The 26705-nt window shown below is 37.1% G+C and overlaps 1 pseudogene; it reads right to left on the bottom strand.

The window, feature by feature from the left end:
• Positions 1–23556: 23556 nt before the first annotated feature.
• Positions 23557–24309, bottom strand: LOC149146131 (uncharacterized; annotated as a pseudogene).
• Between the last annotated feature and the right edge of the window lie 2396 nt (positions 24310–26705).

Raw genomic sequence — 26705 nt, 5'->3', positions numbered from 1 at the left:
CTCTCCAAGTTTCCACATCTGCAAATGTAACAGGAGAAAAGGAGGAGACCATTTTTGATACTTTCAAAGAGATAAAGATCATAAATGAAATGTTGAAAAATAGTACTTATGCTCAGTTCTGGAAGAAAAGTTCTACTTCCCAAGGCAGACTTCTATTAGCTTTCGATTCAAAAAAAGGAAAAATGCATATGGCATTCCTTGAAGCACAAACAACAGAACCTAAAACTCCAGTTGATTACAAACAGACCTCCTTTGAATTTGATGCTAGAAATTTTCATCCTATTGATCAATTGGAAATGCATAAGAAAACAGGTGAGATGATCTCCTCCACTCTAACAAGTACCTCTATGAATTTGTTTAAAATGCAGGTGGCTTTATCAAATGCTCAATCTCAGCTGAAGATGGAAAATATTTCATCCCAATCAAAAGATAATACGATTAAGTCCTTGGAAGAATTAGTGGTGAAAATTGGATATGATCCATCAGATGTGAAAGTAGTAGAAGGGATAACTAAGAAGAAGGAGATTGGTATAGCGGCCTTGAGAAAACAACTCAAAATGCCTGCAACATAGGATCCCTTGACCAAATAAATAGAGGAAAAATAGAGTCAGAAGGAAGAAATGATTAAACTGATAATGGCGCTATTGGAAATACTGAGGGGGGGGGTGAATCAATATTTCTTTTAAATTATTATTTTTATGAGTTAAAAACATTTATATTTGGAACATAGAAATAGATAATAGGAATAGATGCTTTTATTAAAGTGATATTTGCAATAAATCAAGTACAATATATATAGATATATAGATATAGATATGGTTTCAATCAATTTCCAAGCACCAACTTGGACTCTTTGTGAGGCTCCAACCTCCAGAGCACCAACTCTATCTTGTCAAGGCATCAACCTTGAATTTAGGAGCACCAACTCCGAGGACACCATTCCTTTCAGTTCTGAGGCACCAATCTCAAGGGCTCCAATCCTCTACTGTAACTGTCTGGATCTATTTGGTTGTAATTCTCTGCTCCCAACCCTGTTGGACCTATGACTTACTTCTGTCCTCCTGTTCCTTCCACTTCTGCCAGAACTTCGACTTCCTTTTTTTCTTATAGTTCGCCAACCTTTCTAAACTTTCCTTGTTCTCTGTTTTATATGCCTAATACACCTAACCTTTGGCTTCCTCCTTGATCGCTTGAGCTTCGCCTTCCTCAAAGCTCGCTTGATCTTTCAACTTCCTCTACACTCACTCTTTGGCTTCCTCTGTCTCTTCGAATTCATCAATACTCACAGGACACTCGAATAAACTTAAGCTCGCGTTAATAAATTTTCAGGTCCACTTTTTCCCAAGCCTTATCACTTCAGTATCCACCGTAAATTTTACCATCCCATCCAACGGTTGACATTACACCCGACCAACAGAGCTACTCGGTGATCCTGCACCGTAGATCAAAACCGCATTTGATCCAATGCTCGACAACAATATCAAGTGAGCTACATGTACGAGGATTATCCGCCCGATAAAGCGGTTTCCTCTCTCCTTCGACGTGTGACGTGTCAATTACTTAATGGAGTTGGGTGACTCCCTCCTATTACCACTTACCGCTTATTCTCAGCCCGATAAACCATTTCCGCTTATAAACCCGCCTTTCTCTTTGAGTGATGCCCGAGCTATTTAGCGCCTGATGACCGTAGATCTTCTACCATCAATGGCTGCGACGGCTCCTCTGATTTACTCATCCGCTAATACTTAAATTAATCTTCGTCAATCATTTCTTTGACTTTACGTTGTGCGACTTAATCCTAGCCGCTCATTACAAATAGTCTCGTCCATTGATCTCCAAGATCCAACAGTTCCTGTGCATTCAATCTTCATCTATCTCCTCACAATGACTTTGATTCATTTCTTCAGTGTTTTTCCTATTGTTTTGGATTTTCTTCAGGGTTTCAGCCTTTCACTTTTCCGCTGCTCAACTCTCTCTGAGCCCACCTTCTACGAATTCATACATTGCTGATTCTCTCTGAGCTTCACTCTGATTCTTCAATCAGATTCCAAGACCCATTATGATTCCTCTGTCTCTTCTTCTCCTCTCTGTGTTTCGTCGAATTCTACTAGATAATGACCTCTTTGCTTCCAATGACCTCTTCCTCTTACGCTTTGGCTTCATGATGGCTTCAGGTAACCTGCTTCCGATGAACTCTTCCGATTTTCTTCTCTTGATAGCTCCTGTGACTTCCGATATTCTCTGCTATGATATTCTACAATACTCCTCTGATGTGTTCCTCTTCTGATGGCTTTCCTAATGGCTTTTCTCCTTGGCTTATTGCTCCTGTTTCTTTATGGATCCACTCTGCTTGGCTTCACATCATTGTTTAATCATCCAGAATATTGCCATATTGACATCAATGAAAATCTAGGTCAACAATCTTCGCCTTTGTCATTGATGGCAATATTCTTCTTCTCTCCCCCTTTGACATCAGTTGCAAATGGGTGCACAAGGACTCCCCCTTTCAAACTACTCCCCCTGTCCTGCAACATATTTATGAATCAAATTAAGTTATGCTAAAGAGATAACCCCCATCTTTTGACGAAGATGTTCAAATGCTTCTCGAGGAAGAGGTTTTGTGAAAATATCAGCTATCTTCTCCTTAGTATTGATATATTCCAAGACAATGTTTTGTTCAGCTACTTGTTCATGAAGGAAATGATACTTGATTGGTATATGTTTATTCTTTGAGTGCATCAATGGATTTTCGTTGAGGCTGATCGCACTTGTGCTATCACAATAGATGGTAATTGGTTGACTTGTACCTGTGTTGACATCTTTTAGAGCTTCCTTCATCCATAATATTTGAGTACAACAATCTGCGGCAGCTATATACTTGGCTTCAACTGTAGATAGTGATATGGACGTTTATTTTTTTCTAAGCCAAGATACTAAAAAGTCTCCCAGGAAGAATGCATTTCCACTAGTACTTTTCCGATCATCGACACTCCCGGCCCAATCAACTTTGGTGTATGCAGTCAAAGTAAGAGTTGATCTCTTAGGGTACCAAAGACCGAAATCAGGAGTTCCTTTCAGGTATCTAAGAATTCTTTTTACAACCAATAAATGGGATTGTTTAGGAGCTGATTGAAATCTTCCCACCATTCCTACTGCTTTCATATGTTGGGTCTCATAGCAGTTAAGTATAGAAGGACTCCAATTATTGACCTGTAATGAGTTGCATCTACCAGAGGGGAGTCATCATTTTTGCTCAATTTTCAACTTGTGGTCATAGGTGTGCTCATGGGTGCACAGTCTTCCATTCCATATATTTTAAGCATGTCTTTAAGATTTTTGGCTTGAGATATAAACATTCCTGTCGTGGTTTGAGATACTTGTATTCCAAGGAAGTGAGATAACTCTGCTATCATTGATATCTCAAACTCTTTTGACATATTTTGAGAAAACTCATGGCTCATCTCACCATTATTACCAGCAAAAATCAGATCATCAACATAAACAAGTGTGACTAGTAACTTATCCTCATCCGTCATTATGTAGAGATTACTTCCTACCACCCCCTTCTTGAATTCTTGTTGTTGTAGATAGTGATCCAATCTTGCATACCCAGCTCTAGGATCTTGTTTCAACCCATATAATGCCTTTTTCAACTTACAAACAAATTCTTTTCCTCTTTTTAGATTAAAGCCTTCTGTTTGCTCCATATAGAATTCTTCCTTGAGTTTCCCATTCAGAAATGCTAATTTTACGTCCATTTGATAGATTTTGAATCCTTTTGAGAAAGTAAATGCCAAGAACATCATGATAGCTTCCACACGAGCTACGGGTCCAAATGTTTCTTCAAAGTCAATTCCTTCAACTTGTGAATAGCCTTTACAAACAAGCCTTGCCTTGTTTCTGATGATTTGTCCATCTTCATTCATTTTGTTTTTAAACACCCACTTGGTTCCTATTATGTTTTTGTCCTTTTGACGAGGTACCAGCTCCCATGTCTCATTCTTCTCGATTTGCGACATTTCTTCTTCCATAGCTTTTACCCAATAAGGATCCTTACTTGCTTGAGTAAATGTTTCTCGTTCTATCATGGATAGAAGAGCAATATCACTTTTCTTTGGTGCATTTGTCATTCTTCTTCAGGTTTGCATCCCTTCATCTATATTGCCAATAATCTTCTCTTCCAAGTGATATTTTTGGAGAAGTTTCATATTTGAAGGAGTTTGAGATGGTTCTTTTTCCTTGGGTATTTCTTGATTTTTTTCTTCTTCTTCAATGAAAGGATCAACTTCATGTTCTTCAATTTCTTTCTCTGGAAGGTCTTCATCAATCTTCACATCAATTCTTTCAACTATTTTCCAAGTCGGTTATTGTAGCACTTGTAGGATTTTCTCCGTGTAGAATATCCAAGGAAGATCCCTTCGTCAACCTGAGAATAAAACTTTCCTGGTGAGCCATCATTGATTTTTATGAAGCACTTGCTTCCAAAAATATTGAAGTATTTTACTAAAGAAGGTCTTCCTTTCCATAATTCATAAGGAGTCTTTTCATTATTTGGTCTTAATTGAGTTCTATTCAAGGTATAGATAGCTGTCCCGACTGCTTCTCTCCAGAATTTTGGTTGCAAGTCAGCTGCTATTAACATTGTTCTTGCCATTTCTTGAACTATTCGGTTTCTTCTTTCAACTACCCCATTTTTCTTGGGTGTTTTGGAAGTAGAGAGTTCTCTTTTAATTCCATGTATTTTACAGAATTCATTAAATTCTTTTGATGTGAATTCTCCCCCTCTATCTGTTCTGAGGCACTTAATCTTTGAGTCCTTTTCATTTTCTACAAGAGCTTTAAGATTCTTAAAACACTCAAGTGCTTCAGATTTATATTTTATAAAATATATCCACATCATTCTAGTATAGTCATCAACAAATAAAGAAAAGTACCTTTCTCCTTAGAGTGCTAGAGTTCTAGTTGGTCCACATAAATCAGCATGGATGATCTCCAAAGGATTTGATGTAGAAAACTCCTTGGTCTTGTGGCTAGTTCTGGTTTTCTTTCCATGTTGACATGGACCACATATTCCTTGATTTGGTTTAAATAACTTTGGAATGTCTCGTACTGCTTTAATCTTGCTGATATTGATCAATTTATCGAAGCTTGTATGTCCAAGTCGCTTGTGCCACAACCAACTTTCATATGTTTGACTTAAGTAACATTTATCTTCTTGAATCTTGTTCAGAATGTAGATTTTGTCTGGTATTCTAACCCCTTTCGCCACAAGTTCCCCTTAGGAAGAGTTCCTTATTTCACAGTCTTTGGTGCTGAAGACAACATTATGTCCTTGATCACAGATTTGGCTAACACCTAGGAGGTTGTGTTTGAGCCCGTTTACTAGCAAAGCATTTTGAGCTTTTCCTTTTTCATTAAAAAGACTAACAGTTCCTTTTCCAGCAATTTTGGCAGATCCACTTCCAAGAGATACATTTCCTTCCTTTTTTTTCAATGAGACAAACTTCCTTTTGTCCCCTGTCATGTGTCTAGAGAACCCACTATCCACCAACCAATGATTTTCATTATTTTGAGCACATAGAGCTAGGCCACATTTATCCGTGTTGGGATTCTCACTTCTTGCTTTTCCTCTTTTGAGTGGTCAATTTTTTTTATTGTGTCCATTATTATTACATAATGAGCAAATCATATCAAATTTGGTCAAGGGATCAAAAGAATTGTAGGTCTTGATTTGTCCTTAACCTTTGGGGCCATATGGTTTGTTTATTTGATCCTTCAGTTTTGGTGTGTCATTCTTACGAGCCATGCAATGTCTAGCTTGATGACCAAATTTTTTACAATGGAAACAATGCCCAAAAAAGATAGCTTTGTACCTATTGTTATAACCATGATTTGAATCAACATTCTTCCTTGGAGTTACTCCCGCTTCATTCTTTGGATTTGAGATGGGCCATTGATGAAATACTGTTTTGTATCTATTGTAACATCCATGATTCGAATCAACATTCTTCCTTGGAGTTACTCTCTCTTCATTCGTTGGATCTGGGATGAGCCTTTGATGAAATAATCTTTCTTCTTTTGGGTTGCTAGAAAGTACGTCGGCATAACTTTTCGCATTATTCTTAGTACTTGATGATTCTCCTTTAAAACCTATTCCAGATTTGTCATGTTGAGGTTTATGATTATTTAGGATAGTGTCAAGTATTTGAGAGCTTTTACAATCCTTTTTAACTTGCTCCAATTCCTTCCTCAGAGATACTATTTCAACTTCATGTTCTTCACAAGATTCTTCTTTTTCTTTTAGCTTATTTTTCAAGAGATCATCCCTTCTTTTTGTTTCCTCATTTTCTACCTTGAGAGAAATGATTTTATTCTGTAATTTTCTCATTTTATTCAATGGCACTTATTAACAATTCATCTACATTTCCATCTACCCTGAGTCATCATCATTTGTGAGTGCCATGAATAATACTTCTTGGCTTCCAGCATGGTCATTTTCTTCATTTGATTCTTCATTACCTCCTTTGCGGTGAGTGAACTGGTTAGTTGATTTCTTTTTTATGACTACAAATTCATCTTCATCAGACTCATCTTGCTTAGAGAGGAAATTCTTCTTATTGAACCCTTTATTTTTGTATACCATCCTTTTAGAATTTTCTTCATCATCACTATCATGCTTATGAGGACATTTTGCAACATAATGACCTATTTTTCCACATTTGAAACAAATAAGATGGTATTTACCTTTTAGCATATATCCTTTCTTCAGCCTTCGTACAAATTGCGCCAATTTGGATTCAAAATTGGAGTCATCACTACTGACATTCCTTTCTTTCCCCTTTTTGATTTTGAGGCCTTGAATGCTGCATCTTTGGAACTTGGGCAACCTTTTCTCATCTCATAGGCAATGAGGATTCCATGGACTTCATCCATCTTGAGAGTATCTAGATCCTTCATTTCTTCTATGGCACTTACTTTGGAGTCAAATCTGTCTGGGAGAGATCTTAAGACCTTCTGAACAATGGTGCTTTCTTTAATTTTTTCTTCCAATCCTTTAAGAGAGTTGACCACTTCAACTACTCGGAGAAAGTATGATGCAATATCTTCTTCATCATCCATTTTGAGACTTTCAAATTGCCTTCTATGAGTTTGAAGCTTTTCCTTCTTGACGTTGGAGTCCCCATCATATAAGCCAATTAGCTTATCCCATACTTCTTTGGCAGAGTTACAATTCATGACTTTTGTAAATTCAAAATCAGTGATTCCACTAGTGATGGAGTTTAAGTATTTTGCATTTGCAACGTAGAATTTCCTCTCATCTTGATCTGTTGGAAGAGTGGAAGGAGCTATGTACTCATTTATGACCGAATGCCAAACTTCAGGTCCAAGGGACATTAAGTAGTAGGACATTCTCTTTCTCTAGAAACCAAAATTTGTGCCATCAAACAGAGGAGGTCTTCCTAACACTTCTTGATTTCTCATCATGACTAAGAATCCTTCTTCAAGCTGTTAGGCTGATATGAAGAAGCTTGCTCTGATATCAAGTGTTGGAAATACTGGGGGGGGTGAATCAATATTTATTTTCAATTATTATTTTTATCAGTTAAAAACATTTATATTTGGAACACAGAAATAGATAACAGGAATAGATGCTTTTATTAATGTGATATTTGCAATAAATCAAGTACAATATCTATATATATATATATATATATATATATATATATATATATATCTATATATATATATATATATATATATATATATATATATATATATATATATATATAGTTTCAATCAGTTGCCAAGCACCAACTTGGACTCTTTGTGAGGCTCCAACCTCCAGGGCACCAACTCTGTCTTGTCAAGGCACCAACCTTGACTTTAGGAGCACCAACTCCCAGGACACCAATCCTTTCAGTTCTGAGGCACCAACCTCAAGGGCTCCAACCCTATGTTGTAACTGTCTGTATTTGTTTGGTTGTAATTCTTTGCTCCCAACCCTGCTGGACCTATGACTTACTTCTGTCCTCCTGTTCCTTCACTTCTACCAGAACTTCGGCTTCCTTTTTTTCTTTCAGTTCGCCAGCCTTTCTAAACTTTCCTTTTTCTCTGTTTTATATGCCTGATATTCCTGACCTTTGGCTTCCCCCTTGCTCGCTTGAGCTTCGGCTTCCTCAATGCTCGCTTGATCTTTCATCTTCCTTTGCACTCACTCCTTGACTTCCTCTGTCTCTTCGAATTAATCAATACTCACATGACACTCAAATAAACTTAAGCTCACATTGACAAACTTTCGGGTCCGATTTTTCCCAAGCCTTATCGCTTCTATCTCCACCGTAAATCTTACCATCCCATCCGATGGTTGATATTACACCCAACCAACCAAGCTACTCGATGATCCTGTGCCGTAGATCAAAACTGCATTTGATCCAATGCTTGACAACGATATCGGGTGAGCTACATGCACGAGGATTACCCACCCGATAAAGCGGTTTCCTCTCTCCTTCGATGTGTGACGTGTAAATTTCTTAATGGAATCGGGTGACTCCCTCCTATTACCACTTACCGCTTATTCTCAACTCGATAAACCATTTCCGCTTATAAACTCGCCTTTCTCTTTGACTAATTCCCGAGCTATTTAGCTCCCAATGACTGTAGATCTTCTACCATCGACAGCTGCGACAGCTCCTCCGATTTCCCCATCTGCTAACACTTAAATTAATCTTCGTTGTTCATTTCTTTGACTTTACGTTGCATGACTTAATCCTGGTTGCTCATTACAAACAATCTCGTCTGTTGATCTCTAAGATCCAACGGTTCTTGTGCATTCAATCTTCATTTGTCTCCTCACTTTGACTTTGATTCATTTCTTTAATGTTTTTCTTGTGGTCTCAGTTTTTCTTTAGGGTTTCGGCCTTTCACTTTTCCACTGCTCAACTCTCTCTGAGCCTACCTTCTGCGAATTCATACATCGTTGATTCTCTCTGAGCTTCACTTTGATTCTTCAACCAGATTCAAAGACCCATTATGATTCCTATATCTCTTCTTCTCCTCTCTGTGTTTCACCGAATTCTGCTAGCTAATGACCTCTTTACTTCCAATGACCTCTTCCTCTTACACTTTGGCTTCATGATGGCTTCTGATAACTTGTTTCCGATGAACTCTTCTAATATGCTTCTCTTAATAGCTCCCGTGACTTCCGATATTCTCTACTTCGATATTCTGCAGTACTCCTCTGATGTGTTCCTTTTCTGATGGCTTCCCTGATGGCTTTACTCCTTGGCTTCTTGCTCCTGTTTCTTCATGGATTCATTTTTCTTGGATTCACATCATTGTTTACTAATCCAGAATATTGCCATATTAACATCAATGACAATCTAGGTCAATAGGCGTAGTCACTCCAAATAAAACAAATGGAAACAGAAATGGAGAAGATGGTACAAGAGAAGGAAAAAAGCAACACAATTGGTCATCACTATGGAGGCTCTTCCTCTTACAACTATTCCTACAACTACTCCAACAACTACTACTATAGGGACAAGAAGTAGTACAGAACAACTACCCAGATCCATGGAGAGCATGAATCTTCAAACAAAGGAAATCAAGAGACTGGAAACTCAAGTCAATGTTCTGTAGGACCAGATTAAAAGAGTTGAAAGTGCACATTCAGTAGAAATGCAGAGGGCATGAACATTAATCGAAAAATTGCAGAAATATGAAAAGGAATCATCAATTGGCAACACTCTAGGAAGGGTGAAGGAAATCATCTGGAACAATATCATCAATGGCATGAATGAGATATGGCCCAACATCCAAATTATATTTGAACAGAAGGAGCTAGTTGAAAAAGCTAAGGAGGCTATTTCAACCACTAACCTAGAGCTGGGAGACATGCCAGCAACAACCAACAGAATCATCAAATTTCTAAATTCAAAGAATAGGTATGAGCTAGAAGAGCTGGGAGTAGCAGACAGAACATAAACTATTCTACAGGTGAAAAGGTATTGACAAAGAAGAACTTGACTGTACAGCTTGAGGAGAAGTGCCAAAATTTGGAGCTGACAGTAAACAAATTTTTCAACAGAATTGAACCTTTGACACAAAAGGGGCTCCCTTCTCTATTTGTCATTAATGATAAACTCATGACCATAGAATATTATGTCAAGAGGATGCTGTCAATATCTCCAATATCAGAGGCAGCATAATAGGAAGAGCAATGTTTGAAGCTATCAATAATCCAATTTTCATTGAACATGAATTGAAACATGTTTTCACAATGAAGCCTACTTTTGCGTGGTACATAGAAACAGATGAGATATACCGCAGGTTGATCAAGGTTAAAATCCCATATGAAGATGAATGGAGTGACTTGTGTGACTACCAAGAGGAACAGAAAAGCAGGATTGAATGAACATCGCATAGCTGAGTCAGCACCCAGCCGAGTTAGAAAATCCAACACACCTTATTAAAGAGCAGCCAAATCAGCCACTACAACATAATTGATTACCCAACAACGACATTCAAAAAAAAGGGACTAGATGTCCAAGTTATCTCATCGTGACCACTTCGTGGTTACACTAGTCAAATTTTAGTTTCATTGTAATTAATAACAAATTGCCAAGTGTATACGATAGTTGTTGTAGATTTTAGTTAAATACTTCATGCATTGGAAGTATTAGGGGTTGGACCCGAGCAACTAAAAAACTTTTCTTTTTGGAGCACTATAATTTTGGAGCTAGAGCATTGATAATAAAGACCATTTGCAAGATACTTGAGCTATTGTTTATCTGGTGATGTTTTTTTTTCTGTGTTAAATGTTTCGTTGTTTCCTTCAATGTGCATCATTCAAATCTTGTTGTAAAACAGAAAGTTTAGAATAAGATATGTTGTTAGAGCACCTTATTTCTGTCTGTGTTTACTATATAAATGTTTTCCTCTGAAGTCTAGTTAAGAAATACTTAAATTATTTTTAACCACTACTGATTTCACTATTCTGTCATTTCATTCCTTATTGTGCTTTAGGATCTAGTAGATATAGTTAGCTAGCCTTGTGAATGCTCTGAAAAATTTGATGCTACAATCCAGCTGTTGACTCCATAGCCCAATGGAAAAAGTTTAAACAAGAATCTATCCCAACCAACCAATCAAATCAATTAATCAATATTTTATCTATATAACTAGCCTAAAATATTAAAGCACCGAAAATAAAAATCAAATCTCAAAATATACAGAGAGAGCCCTCTCTGAGCTGAGGATGGCTAGATCCTAGACTCCAAAGTGGTTTTATGTGTCCTTTATGATATTTTTCTTTCCAATCTTAAAAATCATAGAGCGATAACATAGTGGCAACCATACTAGGGAACTATTGAAAATTTTTCATTTCATTCGAATTCAGAGTACCCAGTCAAAATCTTTGTATGATAGGATTATTCCTAAGATTGGTTTCCTTTCTACTCCTGTATATATTCAGTTTGTTGATGTTTTAAATATGAACACTGGCTCCCAAAAGAATCTCTACTAGATCCCACCCAGATCCAAATCCTCCTACCATAGTGGACAATCCAAAAAAGATCTTAAGAAAAACTCCTAGAACTGAGAGTCAGACAAGCAACAGATTCCTTCACAGAGCCAACTCACTCCCTGAAAACTTTGTTACCTTTCAGGATATTCATTTTGATTTATACTTTGAACAAGGGTTATTTAGGACTAAATCAAAGAATTGGAAATATCATATTATCTTTGATCCATCAGTTTTACCAAAGAGCCCAGTGAGAGAAATTTCTTCACAAACTGAATCAGATCTTCAACTCTTACAACATTTTGATACTCTTCAAGATTTAGTAACAGATCTCACCTCAAAAATTGATGATGCTTACCTTCAACACTTAGTAGAATTAACTGCCTTAAACATAGAAGCTTCTTCCATCACATCTCAATATACACATATTTAGTCACCAAGTCCTACTGCCTCCATAATTCCCACCCCTTCTTTTATCCTTCCACACAAGGTTACTCAAATTCCTTTACTATCATTTCCACCTAGTGCTAATCCAACCTCATCTACTGTTTAGCTTCCTTCAAGTAGTCCTCCACCACCACCAATCATGGCAGCCAGGTATGCTCCCTTGGTGTTGCCAGCACCATTGGCCAATATGCCACAAGACTATCAGTCCAAAATCACACTATTTGATGGGGCTGGTCCTTTAACATTCCAACAAAACATGGATAAAATGAATGATTATTTTGACCTACAAAAGGTAGGCGAAGAAAGTGTCAAGCTCAGAATGTTTGATCAGAGTTTAGGAGGAGAAGTTCAGAAATGGTTTAAATGTTTGCCTGCAAATAGTTTAAATGATCTCCTTTCATTCCACCAAACCTTTCTTAATAGATGGGAAGTAAAAAAGAACCCTCTGTAGATTTTATCAGAACATGAAAATATTAAGAGGGAAGTAAGTGAAAGTGTTCAGGACTATTGTGCTAGATTCAACAATACCTATAATACAATTCTTGTAAATCTTAAACCACCACAAGATTTAGCCTTGATAAAATTCCCAGATGGCTTTGATATAGATATGTCCTACCAACTTAGGGAAAGGAATTCTCCAACATTAGAAGTGATGCAAAGAGATGTCATGAGTGTAGAAGAAAATTTACAAGCAAAAAGAGCTAGGATGAAAACTAAAAGAAGGGTACGGACGGTGGATGATATCCATAAAGTGCCATAAATGGGGTCATTTTTGTTGCATTATGGAAGGAAGTGTTATACTACCATTCAGCCAGAGGCAACCACTTGACCCATTGTGTTTGTTTATCAGATGCAAAGAAACAAAGATATCCTTCCAAACATGTGTTCACTATCTCAGTTTTCGCATCAAATTGGAGATGACAAGATGAGAAATGAGCTAACTGAGTACCAAAAAAAGAAATTAATTATGTCCAAAAATTCCCAGTGAAAATGGGATCTCTGTCACTTACAATAATCTTTGGGTTTCCATGTAGCTTTTGAATTGTTTCCGTAAATGCAATAGAAACTATACTAGATTTAAATGGATGAGATAATGCACAAAAGTGTGCCTACTTGGTAAGTCTATCAACTTCCACCATGATGACACTCTTTCCTTCGGACTTGGGTAAACCTGTGATAAAATTCAATGAAACCTCCTCCCAACATTGACTTGGAATGGATAAAGGTTGTAACAGACCCAGGGTCTTAATTGTCTCAACTTTATGTTGTTGGCAAACCAAACATTCCACCACAAACTTTTGAATATCAGATTTAAGGCCATCCCAAAAAAAATCCTTCTTAACCCTATGGTAAGTTCTTAAAAATCCCGAGTGCCCTCCTAAGGGAGAGGTGTGCAATTCCAGGAGAATCTTTTGTTTGAGTTGGAAATTCTTACATTGGTATAAGTGATCTTTGTACCATAACGAATCATTTTTCCAACTAAATGCATCGAATGTACTAGGATCTTGCTGCAAATTTTGAATGCGTTCCCAAACTTCTTTGTCATTCTTCCATTCGTCCCTTGCTTCGTTTATCCAATCTAGTTGAATAATAGAAATGGCACAAAACAATGCTTCCACATCCTCATCCTTTCTTGAGAGTGCATCTGCAACAACTTTTTGCTTCCCTTTTTTTGTAGATGATTTCAAAGTCATAACCCAACATCTTTGTGACCCATTTTTGTTGCTCTTCTGAAGATGATCTTTGTTCTAAAATGTATTTAAGACTATCATGATCCATTTTTACCTTGAAGTGTCTTCCCATTAGGTAAGGTCACCATTTATTAAGTGCATGTAGTATTGCCAACATTTCTTGCTCATAAATAGCTTTGTGTAAATACTTTCCTTTGATTAGACGACTTTCGAAAGAAATGGGTCTTCCTTATTGCATTAAAACAACACCAATTCCATTTCCTGAAGCATCACATTCCACAATAAAGGTTTTTGTAAAATTTGGCATAGCAAAGACCGGTGCTTGGTACATTTCCTCTTTAAGATGTTCAAAGGCTTTCGTTGCTTCTGGAGTCCAATAAAATGCATATTTCTTCAGTAATGTTGTTAGAGGTGTTGCTATTCACCCATAATTATTAACAAACTTTTGATATTACCCTGTCAACCCGAGAAATCCTTGCAGATGCTTTATGGATGTGGGTATTTTCCATTCCTTAATGGATTTATTTTTTCTAGGGTCTACCTTAACACCTTCATGAGATACAATATGACTAAGATATTACACCTCTTGTACTCCAAAGAAACGTTTTGCATATAATTGTTTCTCCTCCAATAGTTTGAGCACCTTGTCAACATGTTGAACATCATGCTTCCAAGACTTATTGTAGATTAATATATCATCAAAAAATACTAACACAAATTTTCTAAGGAAGGGTTTGAAAACCGAATTTATCAAACCTTGAAATGTAGAAGGTGCATTGGTAAGGCCAAAAGGCATCACCAAAAATTCATAATTACCCTCATGAGTTCTAAATGTTGTTTTCAAACTGTCTTTAGCCTTCATTCTGATTTGATGATATCTTGAACGAAAATCCAACTTGGTGAATTAAATTGCTAAATGTAATTAATCAAATAATTCATTAATGATAGGAATAGGAAATTTATCTTTAATAGTGAGCTTGTTGAGCTCCCTATAATCCAGAAACATGACCATGATCCATCCTTCTTATGAAGCAATACTACTAGAGTAGAGAAAGAACTTTGACTAGGTTGAATTATACCAGCGTCTAGCATTTCTACAACCATATGTTCAATTTCACTCTTTTGGGCATATGGATATATGTAAGGCCTGATGTTTGGAGGAACACTTCCTGGAATCAAATGAATATCATGATCACGATCACAAATAGGTGGGAGGGCTTTGGGAGTCTCAAATATTTTGGAATGATTGTCCAAAGCTTTTTGGAGACCTGGAGAAATAGATGATTTTGATGTGGGAACCTCTAGTGAACATAATTGTGCAGTTACGCTCCATTTTTCTTTCTTTAGAAGCTTTGTCATATTGTTAGAGCTTATTATCTTTCCCAGTTTCCCTACAATACCCCTTAATTCAACTTCTTTTCATTCCCAAAATAATTTCAAGTAACGTCTATGAAAATTAAAGGCTATCGTACCCAAAGATTGTAGGCATTGGACTCCTAGTACAACATTAGCACCACCCATTGGAATGGAAAGCATTGAACTATTCACTACATATTCTCCCATGGATAGATTTATATTATGGCACTTTCCAGAGAAATTTATAGTTCCTCCATTTGAAACCATCACTTGACGCTTTGGTGTTGTATATAGGAAGCAATTCAATTCCTTGGCTATCTTACAATGAATAAAATTATGGGTACTACCCGAATCAGTCAACACTATTACCTCTTTCTTCTTGATAATCTTGAGGGTTTGAGGAGTGTTAATTCCTGCCAATGCATTGCAAGATATGGTCAGATTCATTTCCTCTTTCTCTAAGTTTGGTTCTTGGTGTATATCCTCTTCTTTTGACGTTTCTTGTTCCTTTTCTTCCTCCTCTTCAAAATCTATGTAAAATAATTTCTTCTCAGCACACTTATGATCTTTAGTGTATTTGCTATCACAACTGTAACAAATCCCTTTTCCTCTTTTTTCTTCCAATTTTTATGGTGTCAACCTTGTAGGCTTTGGAAGGCTAGGGGCAACAACACTTACATATTTATAGTTGTGAGTGGTAGGCTTCCTTGTTGCCATAATTTTGCTTTCAATTTTTCTTGCCAACCTGAATGCCTTCTCCAATGAATCAGGTTCCCAAAGGCGAACCTCGTGTTGGATGTTATCCTTTAAAGTCCCTATGAACACATCAATACTATGCTCCTATGGATTATATTTTACCCTTATATTCAATTTTTGGAATTCCTCAATGTGCTCCACCATTGAACCCTTTTGTTTGATATTTATCCATTATCTAAAGAAGGTTTTGCTTTTTGTATCCTCATAATGTGCTATCATTTCCTCCATAAAAACTGACCAAGTGAAATTTTTTTTATGAGAAAAGCCATCGATACCATACAAACTGATTGGGTTCCAAATATAAAGTTGCAATGTGTACCTTTTGTGTGTTTTGCACATTATGGAGATCGAAATATTTCTCCATTTGTAGTATCCATGTTACGGGATCCTTTCTATCAAACTTATTCATATCGAACTTTGGAACATGGTGAGTCTTCAATCCAACATTAGAGTCTATGAAATCATGATTAACATTAATTTTTTTCTCATCTTGAGTTTCCTCTACTACCTTTCACCATTAGGAAGCATTTTGTGTAGCAACTTTGCCAAACCTTCCATGTCTTTATTCAAATATTCAATGTTTTCTTTCAGTTTTTCTTTTATAACGTCCATCTTAGATTCCATATTAGCTTCCATGCCATTCTTTAAACCATCCATCTTAGCTTCTGTTACTTTTTGTGAGAGTGAAATTTGTTGCACTTGGTCTCATAATTTTGATATATCATGTTGCATTTCTTCCTCTTATTCATGAGTCATGGTAGAGCTTTTAGGTTGCTTACTAGGTGTTTCCATTTTCTTTCTTTGGGGCATCAATTGATGATAATTATGCTTCACTGTGCCCTTTGAATCACTTCAACCTAATTTTTCTAACCAAACTTATGCAAATTAAAAAAAAAAAAAACTACACACCGTTTTTTGCTTTATAGGAGCTCGATATTGAATCTGTCGTATATTTATAATTGCAGATCTCCAAGGTCTGAAATTTCATCCTATGGTAGCCCTCTAAGTCTTATCTCTAACCCCACCAGTATGATGAATATTGGATTCTTCAAGAAATATTTATTCCAAATCTCCCATGATGACCTGATTATAGATTGGTTCAATAGAGAGGACTTGTATGACCTACCACATGTCACTGTTTTAACCTTCAAACCTGAAACAATACACAAAATACTAAATTTTGTCCTCTTTATATAACTGCTTACGAAATTTCAATATGATACTCGGAGAGAAGTTAGGACGATTTTCCTAAGGTCACCTGTTTGGGATGTAATTCAGGAGCCTCCAAAAACCCTAACTTCCTTGGATCATATCTCCAAAAATATAGCGTGAAGAGATTTGAAATTCAGACCCAAGGTTCATCAAGATTTCAGCTCAAAAAGGTTTTAATTTCAGTTTCTGAAAGGTCGTAGAAAAATAGTTATAACAAAAATTCCACAATGACCTGTTTGGAGCAGCGAAACCCTAGAATCCAAGCTCTGATACCAAATGTTAAGCAACCAGCTCACAAAATAGAAGAAAAGATAGATCAACGACTTCAAAATTAGCCTCTTCGAGGGGGAAACCTCCTTTACATTACACAAATGAACAATTCTTGGATGATACAAATGACAAGGCCTCCTTTCTATATATAAGAGTCTAAGGGGTTACAATATAATTAGAGCCAACATAACAATAATATTCTAAGGGCACAACAATAATAATAGTGGGCCTCTATGGGACACAATAATAACAATATGGGGACTGCATGGGCACAACAATACAATAAGGGGGTTGCACTAATAACAATAAGGGGATACACTAGTACTGTAGGGACTTAACACCCTTGGCTCTCTTATTTATACAAACTGAAGCTATGAACAACTTCCTAAAAAATAGGGAGACATGGCTCCCTAACTCAATAATAACTTGTTTTTGAGTGTCGCGGGCTTGGCTTCCAATGAACTCGGATTCCTTGGATGTTATTAACTACGAGCTAATGAGATATGATGGAGGAATATTCAAATGATTTGAGGAGAAAGTACGAAGACCAATCTCATAAAATCTCTCTTGGTTGTCCACCTCGAGTTCCTGCACTTAAATTAGCCCAAAAGTTCTCCAATTTCTGCATTTAATACATATTAGGCCACATGCATAGAAAATCATCTTTACCCTTTTCACTAAGCAAAATATAACAAAATATGTAAATAAATGTGAGAAAAGTCAATTTTAATAAGTTGGAGAGTGGTATTGTGACCCATATATTTTACATATTGATGAGCCTCATCAATACCTCTCAAAATTTGAGCTTGAGCTGTCACATTTTTGTCTTTGAAGAAGTTATCAATAATGAACTTAACACAATATTGTATAACATGTGTTATAGGAAATTTTGTCACATCTATTCAATAATCCTTCAATTGGATCAATCAACATCATTTGATATCCTTCTCATCATTAGAGCACAAAGGCCTAAGCATGACTCATTCTTATCCCTGCGTTTCTGCCTGAAAACACCTTGTTTTAGTCATTTTAAGGACCAACGCTCCCTGGCCTCCTATTGGATAGTGTTGGCAACCGGGTTGCTCCATTTTGGACTAAGTTGATCACCTACATGTTGCTCCATTATGCATCTGTGTTGGTTCTAGAAATTCAGGAAAAAGAGGGAGAATCTCGAAGCCTCTTCTTCCATAAGCTTACAAGATCTGTTGTAACCATTTATCTCAGATAAAAGTCTCGAATCCTATCCTATACTACCTTGGAACTTTCATCCCTTATCCTTTGATCCTATCCTCCCATGAGGAGTGGATCTAAATCCGTAAATTGGTAAATGGATAACAACTCCCAACTTACCCTCCCTTTCTATATATTTGTGACCATCCACAAGCAAGGGGTTGGATTTTGGAGAGTGATTCTACCCTTATGCTGGTGATGTGGGAGATATCTTCCCATGCATTAGGGTAATTAGAGGTGTACTTTGTGACAAGGAAAAGATAAGTCAACTTGGAGGAGTTGTTTTACATGATCGAAACCTATTTTTGGTTGTAACTCACTCCATTTCTATTAATGCAAATAGTTTTTTTTTCCTATATATGATGTTATGGTTTCAAATATTTCAATACCATGTTGATCTATTGAATAAAGTGATTAGATGATGCTACATAAATTTTGTGCATCATTGGCTTGTGTTATATGACTATGCAGGTTCTAATAATAGCGATTGGAGCTAGGATTGGAGCATTCAAGCCAAATAAGGAGTGAAGCATATGATAGATTACATGCAAGCTTCATCGTATTATCTATTTACTTTAAGGAAAACATTCATGCTTTTGTCTTTCTATTGTTCTAGGTCAGTCCACCATGCCTAGGGAAGATACTTATGTCCATAGTCGTAGATTCCACATAACAACATGGTCAACTTTTTTATCTCCATATGTGCCAGTGTCGACATTTTCTAACATCTCATCATCTATATTGATTTCATTTGTACATATGAGAATTTAATGTAAATGAGTATAAATATACATTAAATAATTAAATTAAAAAATAGATTTCATGAAATTGAAACTAATAAATATGTATAATTTCAATAATACATGACATATATATACATACCTAAGGGTGGTTCAACTTCTTCACTTGAATCTCTTTCAACATCATCAACAACATTGTCAATCTGGTTTATTTTCTTCTTCACTTTGTCTTTTAACATTTTCAATCGCATCTTCAATGTTATGAGGAAAATATTTCTCTGTTTACAATGCAAAATATTTTTCAAATTAGTTCATCAAATAAACATTAAATTCTGTAATATATTATTAAATTTTAAATATCATTTATAATATCTATATCTACATATTTGGTTCAACTTCTTGTTGAGATTGATTTACCCTTTCAATATTTAAGTGTTCTTCCTTCTTTCTTTTGTAATAGTTTCTCGAATATTCTTTACGAGCCTCAATGTATCTAATTCGATCGTATTTTCTTTTGTAATTTCTTTGATTCCCCATGATAATTCAATCTATGTATATTTTTAAAATCAAACCCAAAAAAATCACTTTCAAAATCCAGCCAAAAAAAATCACTTTCAAAATCTTCCTAAAAAACTCACTTTCAAAATTCAGCCCAAAAAACTCACTTTCAAAATCTAGCCCAAAAAATTTTCTATCCAAAAATTAGATTCAAAGAAGTTTGGTATTCAAAAGCTGCACTTGAAGAATGCAAGGATAATTTCGGTAAATTAGAAATTCTGAATCAAGTTAATTGATCTGGAATTTCTGATTTCACGACATTATCTAAGATCTTTTCTTTGATTGATGTTAGCAGAATTTCATGAAAGAGTATGTAAAAACCATGTATGGAAACAATTAAAGAAGAAGCAACATAAAAAAGACCATAAAGATAATGCACACAAAAGTTTGATAACGAAGTTCATCCAATGTGGACTACGTCTCCAAGCTCTGCTTCAATAGTGGGGAGGCCGCTTCATTCACACATCAAAAGAAAGTCCAGTACATGGAAAAATACATCATTATACCTTCATTCATGGGAGTACCTTGAAATTCAATGCAAAAAACACAAAAATCACAACACCAACAGGTCTGTCTCGTCCTCCTCAGACTTTTCACTGTAAACATGACCCACTTCTAAAAAATGCATTGTTGTTTTGAACTTCATGCCCAACAAGTAATGAACAATGTGGTTTTCCACCATGGCCCTTGAAATCCACTACCCAGATACAAAAAATTACTGCACCATTGTGATCCTTATGAAATCCTAGTAAAAATGAGTGTAAACTTGACTATATTCTATCACCTAAAATTCTAGCCCCTTAGGGAATCTTTTAGATTCCTTGCAGATTATGCATGGGAATATTATAGAGAATATTCCATAAGAATATTCCTTATCAATCATGTGCTTGTAGAAGGGTAAGGTTCCCACGCTCACGGTTCCATTATTCTGAGTTCCACCCATTCTCTGCCCTCGGTCCCACTAGCCTCCAAATTCAATTTGCATGGGTTTATAAATGTTTTGTATGGGAAACTATACCAAGACATATATTTGGCATCTTGGTTGGCATGGATATAATAAGTTTTTTGTGGTTGAGGGAGGTCACAGGGTCAAACCCGTAGACCCTCAAAAAAGTATCTCCACGTGATAAAAAAAAATATACAACAAAAAGTATGCCCACGTGAGCATAGCATGAGACAAATTTGGAGGTTTTGCATGTCACAAGGCTATTTGGCCTATTTGGAGGTGCCACGTGGCACAATGTGATTAGGCCATGTGGCATGCTCCCATTGGTCCAATACTGCCTGGCCAACCTACCACCTGTGCACCCAATTAGTGGTACTCTACCAGTATGTCAGGTCATCATGCTTCCATTTCAGTTGTACAATCACTACCACATCATGCCACATGGTGCTCTTTGGATGGTGCCATGTGGAGTGCCCCGGTGGTGCCACATGGCATGCCCCACTGGTGCCATGTGGAACTTTTATACTAGTCCATTTTGCAATCCAAAAATGCCAAAAATAGGTGACACATGTCACACCCAGGCTCCCATGTCACCATACTGACATCAACGATACATACTGTTAATGTCATCATTTGACTTTGAATTTTGCCCAGTTTGACTGAAAATTTGAATGAGTATAACTTTCACATACGAACTCAAATTCAGGTGTCGTTTGCATTGTTGGAAATCTTGAAATGAACTATTCGATATGGTGCTAGTTTTTCTGAGTTTCAAGGATTTTGTTTTTTTAATGTTTTCCAGATCCACTTGGATTATTCCTCCCCACTGAAGGAATTTTGGTCCTCCAAAAGTGTAAACAATATTACAATCTTGATTTGCATAACAAATGTCTTTGGTAGGCCACACTTTCTTCTCCTTTACCTTTGTACTTCAGAGCCAAAAGTGATGAAACCAACACCTGTATTCCTATTCAAATATCTAGCTATCAATATATGTCTCGCTTGAAAAACCATGCTTTCCAAGAGTTTATAACACTCTCATGGTCAAGTTTTACAACAAAACTCATATTCCTGACAATCCAAATAAAGGCCAAAATATCACTATGTTGCATTCATAAGTGATGTTATACACTTCATCACTTTTACAAATTTTTTCCCATCTATGGAATTTAAAAAGCAACATGTGGTTTACAATGGTGATCATACTCAACTACTCAAAAAGGCTACACCTAACCAGGAAAATGGGATTTATTCTTGCGGTTGGCTTCCTTGTTGAATTGCTTCATCGATTGTTTCCTTCATAGGTGCTTTCATATGCTCCTGGTGTTTCTTTGGTCATAGCTCTAGATGGAGCTTCCAAAATGTGGAACTATGATGTACGCCCTTGTTCCAATGTCTACAATGGTTTTTCTTCCTCCATATTTTATTTACCTTGTTTCTCCCTTGAGGTGGAGAGGGATCCTTATGTTGTGACTCCTTGGTTGACATAGCCTTCCTCAAATGACTACCTTTGGTGCAAGTATGTTGAGGAGGGCTTGCCTTATCTTCTTTTGGAATGTTCACTTCCCTTTGGAGATGACCTATAATCACGATTGTTGGAATGGCGTGATGTAGCTGTTGGAAATACCAAGAGGGGGGGGTGAATCAGTATTTCTTACAGTGATTTTTTTTTTTTAATTGTTCTAGTGATTGCCAACAACCTATATAGATATGTGTATGTATACAAAGAACACAAAAATCAACAGCTGAATTTAATGCTTTTATTAAAACTCAAGACAGTGCAAAGAAATAAATACAATATAAGTATAAATCTGATTGTGAATAGTTGCCAAGCTCCAACTTGGACTTAAGTGAGGCTCCAACCTCCAGAGCACCAACTCTCTTTTGCAGTGGTTCTGCACTTAGGAGCAACTACCCCAATGACTTCAATCCTGTTCAGTTATGAGGCTTAAACCTCTTGGGCTCCAACCCAACCTTGGTATAAACAGGTATGCTGTTGCACTCTATTCAGCTGAGGTTGTCTCACTCCTGCTCTCCTGCCTCTGCTGCTTCTGCTATCTCACCCTCGGGTTCTTCACCACCATAATGGCACCAATAGTTCTCTGTTTCTACTGTTTTATACATTCCCATGACTTTGTCCATTCGTTTCCGCTTACACTGTCTCTTAGGCTTCCTCCTCAATCGTTGTCGTTTCCCCTGACTCGCTTGATCTTTCAGCTTCCCTCCTTCATCGTTGTGACTTCCTCTGTGTTGGCTTTCCATTCAACTTCTTGGCTTTACGGTCACTGTGTGTTAAAAACTATAATCCAGGCCCATTTTTTCAATGATAACAGGCATCCACAACCTCCTGTGCATATATGTTCCAGTCCGCTTTTCGCCTCCGATCGTGTTAAACGCATGTATGTAAGGTTTTGGCCACCAATGGATAGTGCGAAAGTATATATATATAAAAACTTCCTTTTTTCCATTGATCGCTTCACCCCAACATAATATTTCCCTGTCACATCCGCCTTGATCTCCACCGTTGATCGCCCACGATCCGACAGTCTCCGCTATGTTTACTGCACGATTAAACCCCGCGCACTTTCCTCGTCATCTGACCGTCTGTTGCACGATCGGATGGTAGTCGCAAGCCCCGATTGTGCGACTTGCGCGCACGTTAACCCACGGGGGCGGTGTTAAACCCCATGCACTTTCCTCGTCATTTGACCGTCCGTCGCATGATCGGATGGTAGTCACAAGCCCTGATCGCACGACTTGCGCGCATGTTAACCCGCGAGGGCGGTGGTTTTTTTCTGCCACGCATCGTGATCTTACGGGATCGCGCCATCATATACGGATACCGCCAAGCCCTGATAAGTGGTGCGAGGTAACCGCCTGCCACCCGAAACCGTTGTTCTCCCGCGTGTTAATCTCCGTGCGTCTTTCACATGCGATGACCATTGGATCTGTTGCTCTTTGATCTGACAGCTCACATTCATCTTCCATGTATGGCTGTGTCGAAATAATGAGAAAGTAGTCTAATAGATCAATTGGTATACCATGTGGAGACTTGTAATTTGTTCCACAGATTTTTATGATGCCACAATTTGTTGCAGCAACCAATATTGGTGCCATCTCATTCTCTAGAGCACGATTCAAAAATGAGAAGCATTCAACGTCAAGCATATGGACTTCTTCAATAAAAAGAACACCTAGTACAATTTCAGCTTTGCCTTCTTCACTCCATTCAGCAACTTTACTGTCAATATTTTCCCTCACTTCAGAACGGATCTCTCCAGTATCTCCTATAAAGAGGGCCAGAAACCCTTGCGTCCTGCTATTGATGACATCGATCTCATGCAGCGTAACGCAATGCACCACTTCTTTGCGTTTCTGAAGCTCTCCATCCAGGCATTGTACGAACTTGGTCTGCGGCCCCATTGCATCATAATCCTTGGACCTCGCAAAAGACCGCCCCAACTTTGTAATCTTCCCAGAATCTTTATCGATCGCAATCACATCCCCACTCTGGACCTTCTCCTTGCTCAAACCTTCGATCATCTTGCTCCCCAAATCATACACAGTCTCCATCTCTGTCATCTATCTGCTCCTCGAATATTGCCATATTGACATCAATGACAATCTGTGTCCAATAGTAGCCTCAGCTTGCATTCAATCAGACTCCCTTGCTTCTACGACTTTGGGGTGTCTTCCAAATGCACCAAAATAATCATCATAATGAGAACATGAAACTAAAGGATCACTGACACTATTTACCTGAGTTGTAGATTCTAGAGTGGGTGATGATGGCTTCACTAAGCCTGCTCTGCACCACAACCTTTCCAAGGCCTCTTCAGTCGCTTATAACTAAAGTTGCAATCTTTGCTTCTCCTTTTATACTTCTTGTAGAAGTCTTCTCAGTTCAACATTCTTTACTTGAATGCTCTGGTGGTGGTGGTTCAAATTATTAGGAGAGTATGACGAAGAAAAACATTCACTTGAAGATGGAGATGGAGGTTCTCCTTCATTTACCAAAGTGTTTTCCTCTGCTTCCTCTTTTTTCTTATTTTCATTCTTTGTTATTTTCTTCTCATAATCTACAAATAATATATCTACAATGTCTACCATCCGATAAAAATCATTGTAGATATCTTTGTTATTGTCCATTTTCCTTCTTTGTGCTGCACGTTCAATCTTTAGTTATCAGTCACACTCAAAATTCACATAAGAAAGAATACCACTCTAGTACCAAACATGATCCAAACTCTCTGATTTACTTGCATTATCCAAGATCTTTTCTTCAGTTGATGTTAGTCAAATTGAATGAAAGAGCATGTAAAAACCATGTATGAAAACACTTAAAGAAGAAGCAACATAAACAAGACCATAAACATAATGCACGCAAAATTTTGATAACAGAGTTCATTCAATGTGGATTATGTCTCCGGGATCTGCTTTAATAGTGGGGAGGTTGCTTCATTCATCTCATCAAAAGAAAGGCAAGTACATAACAAGATACATCCTTATACCTTCATTCATAGGAGTGACTTGAGATTTGTCTACTCAAAACACAACAATCACAACACTAGCAAGTTTGTCTCGTCCTCCTGATACTTTTGACTATAAACATGACCCACTTCTTGAAAGATGCATTGTTTTCTTAAACTTTGTGCCCAACAATTAAGGAATAATGTGGGTTTTTACGATGACCCCTAAAAAATGTTGCTTAGATGCAAAATATTAGTGCACCATTGTGGTCCTCATGAAATTCCAGTTAAAATGAGTATAAAATTGACTATATTCCATCGCCTATAATTCTGGCCCCATAGGGAATCTTTTAGATTCCTCACAAATTTTCCATGGGAATATTCCTTCTTGATCTATGTGCCCATAACAGGGTTCTTCCTACAAGGTTCCCATTCTCGTGGTTCCACCATTCTGAGTTCCTCTCATTCTCCATTCTCGGTCCTGTTGGCCTCAAAATTCAATTTGCATGGGTTTAGAAATGTTTTGTATGAGAAAATATACCAAGAAAAATAGTTGGCATCTTGGTTGGCATGGATATAATAAGTTGTTTGTTGTTGAGGGAGGTCCTTGGGTCCCTCCCTTTTTGGTTTGTAAATAAATATATATTGCATAAAATATATATATGAAATTAAGAAACCATATATAATCAAAAAAGTATGCCCATGTGATAATAAACCATATAGAACAAAGAATATGCCCACATGACCATAACATGCGACAAATTTGGAGGTTGTGCGCATCCCAAGGCCACTTGGCCTATTTAATGTGACACATGGCACCATGTGATTGGGCTATGTGGCATGCTCCCATTGGTCCAAAATTGCCCAATCAACCTACCACATGTGTGCCCAATCAGTGGTCCTCTACCATGTGTTAGATCATCATGCTTGCATGTCAGTTGGATAGTCACTTCCACATAATGCCACATTACACTCTCTAGATGGTGCCACATGGTGTGCCTTGGTGGTGCCACATGGCATGCAATGATGGTCCCACATGGCACTTTTATACTAGTCCATTTGGAAGTCAAAAAATGCCAAAAATAGGTGACATATGTCACACCCCAGGTTGCTATGCCATCTTTTTGATGTCAAAAATAGAAATTGTTGATTTCATAATATCACTTTGACTTTTGCGTAGTTTGACTAAAACTTTAATTGAGCATAACTTTCACATATAAATTCAGATTGAGATATCATTTGCATCATTGGAAAACTTGCGATGAACTCTTATATCCAATTCTAGTTTTACTGAGTTTCAAGAACTTTTATTTATGAGGTTTTCTAGAGCCATCTGGATCAATATATGTTGTGGATAGTTTCTATATTTAAGGTTATTATCCATGTAAACCATGGTATCCTAAGTTTTGATCGGTGTGTGTGTGTGTGTGCCTTAAGGTGTCCAACCTATATAAACATACACCATTTTCAACCATTTATCACAATAATTAGGAACTTAATTCAAATCTC

This window comes from Pinus tabuliformis, chromosome X (genome assembly GCF_031772625.1).
Source record: "Pinus tabuliformis cultivar Carrire ecotype Pingquan chromosome X, CPIR1, whole genome shotgun sequence".
NCBI classification, from domain to species: domain Eukaryota; kingdom Viridiplantae; phylum Streptophyta; class Pinopsida; order Pinales; family Pinaceae; genus Pinus; species Pinus tabuliformis.
The sequence above is the reverse complement of the archived record's forward strand: the minus strand, read 5'-3'. Positions and strand labels throughout refer to the sequence as shown.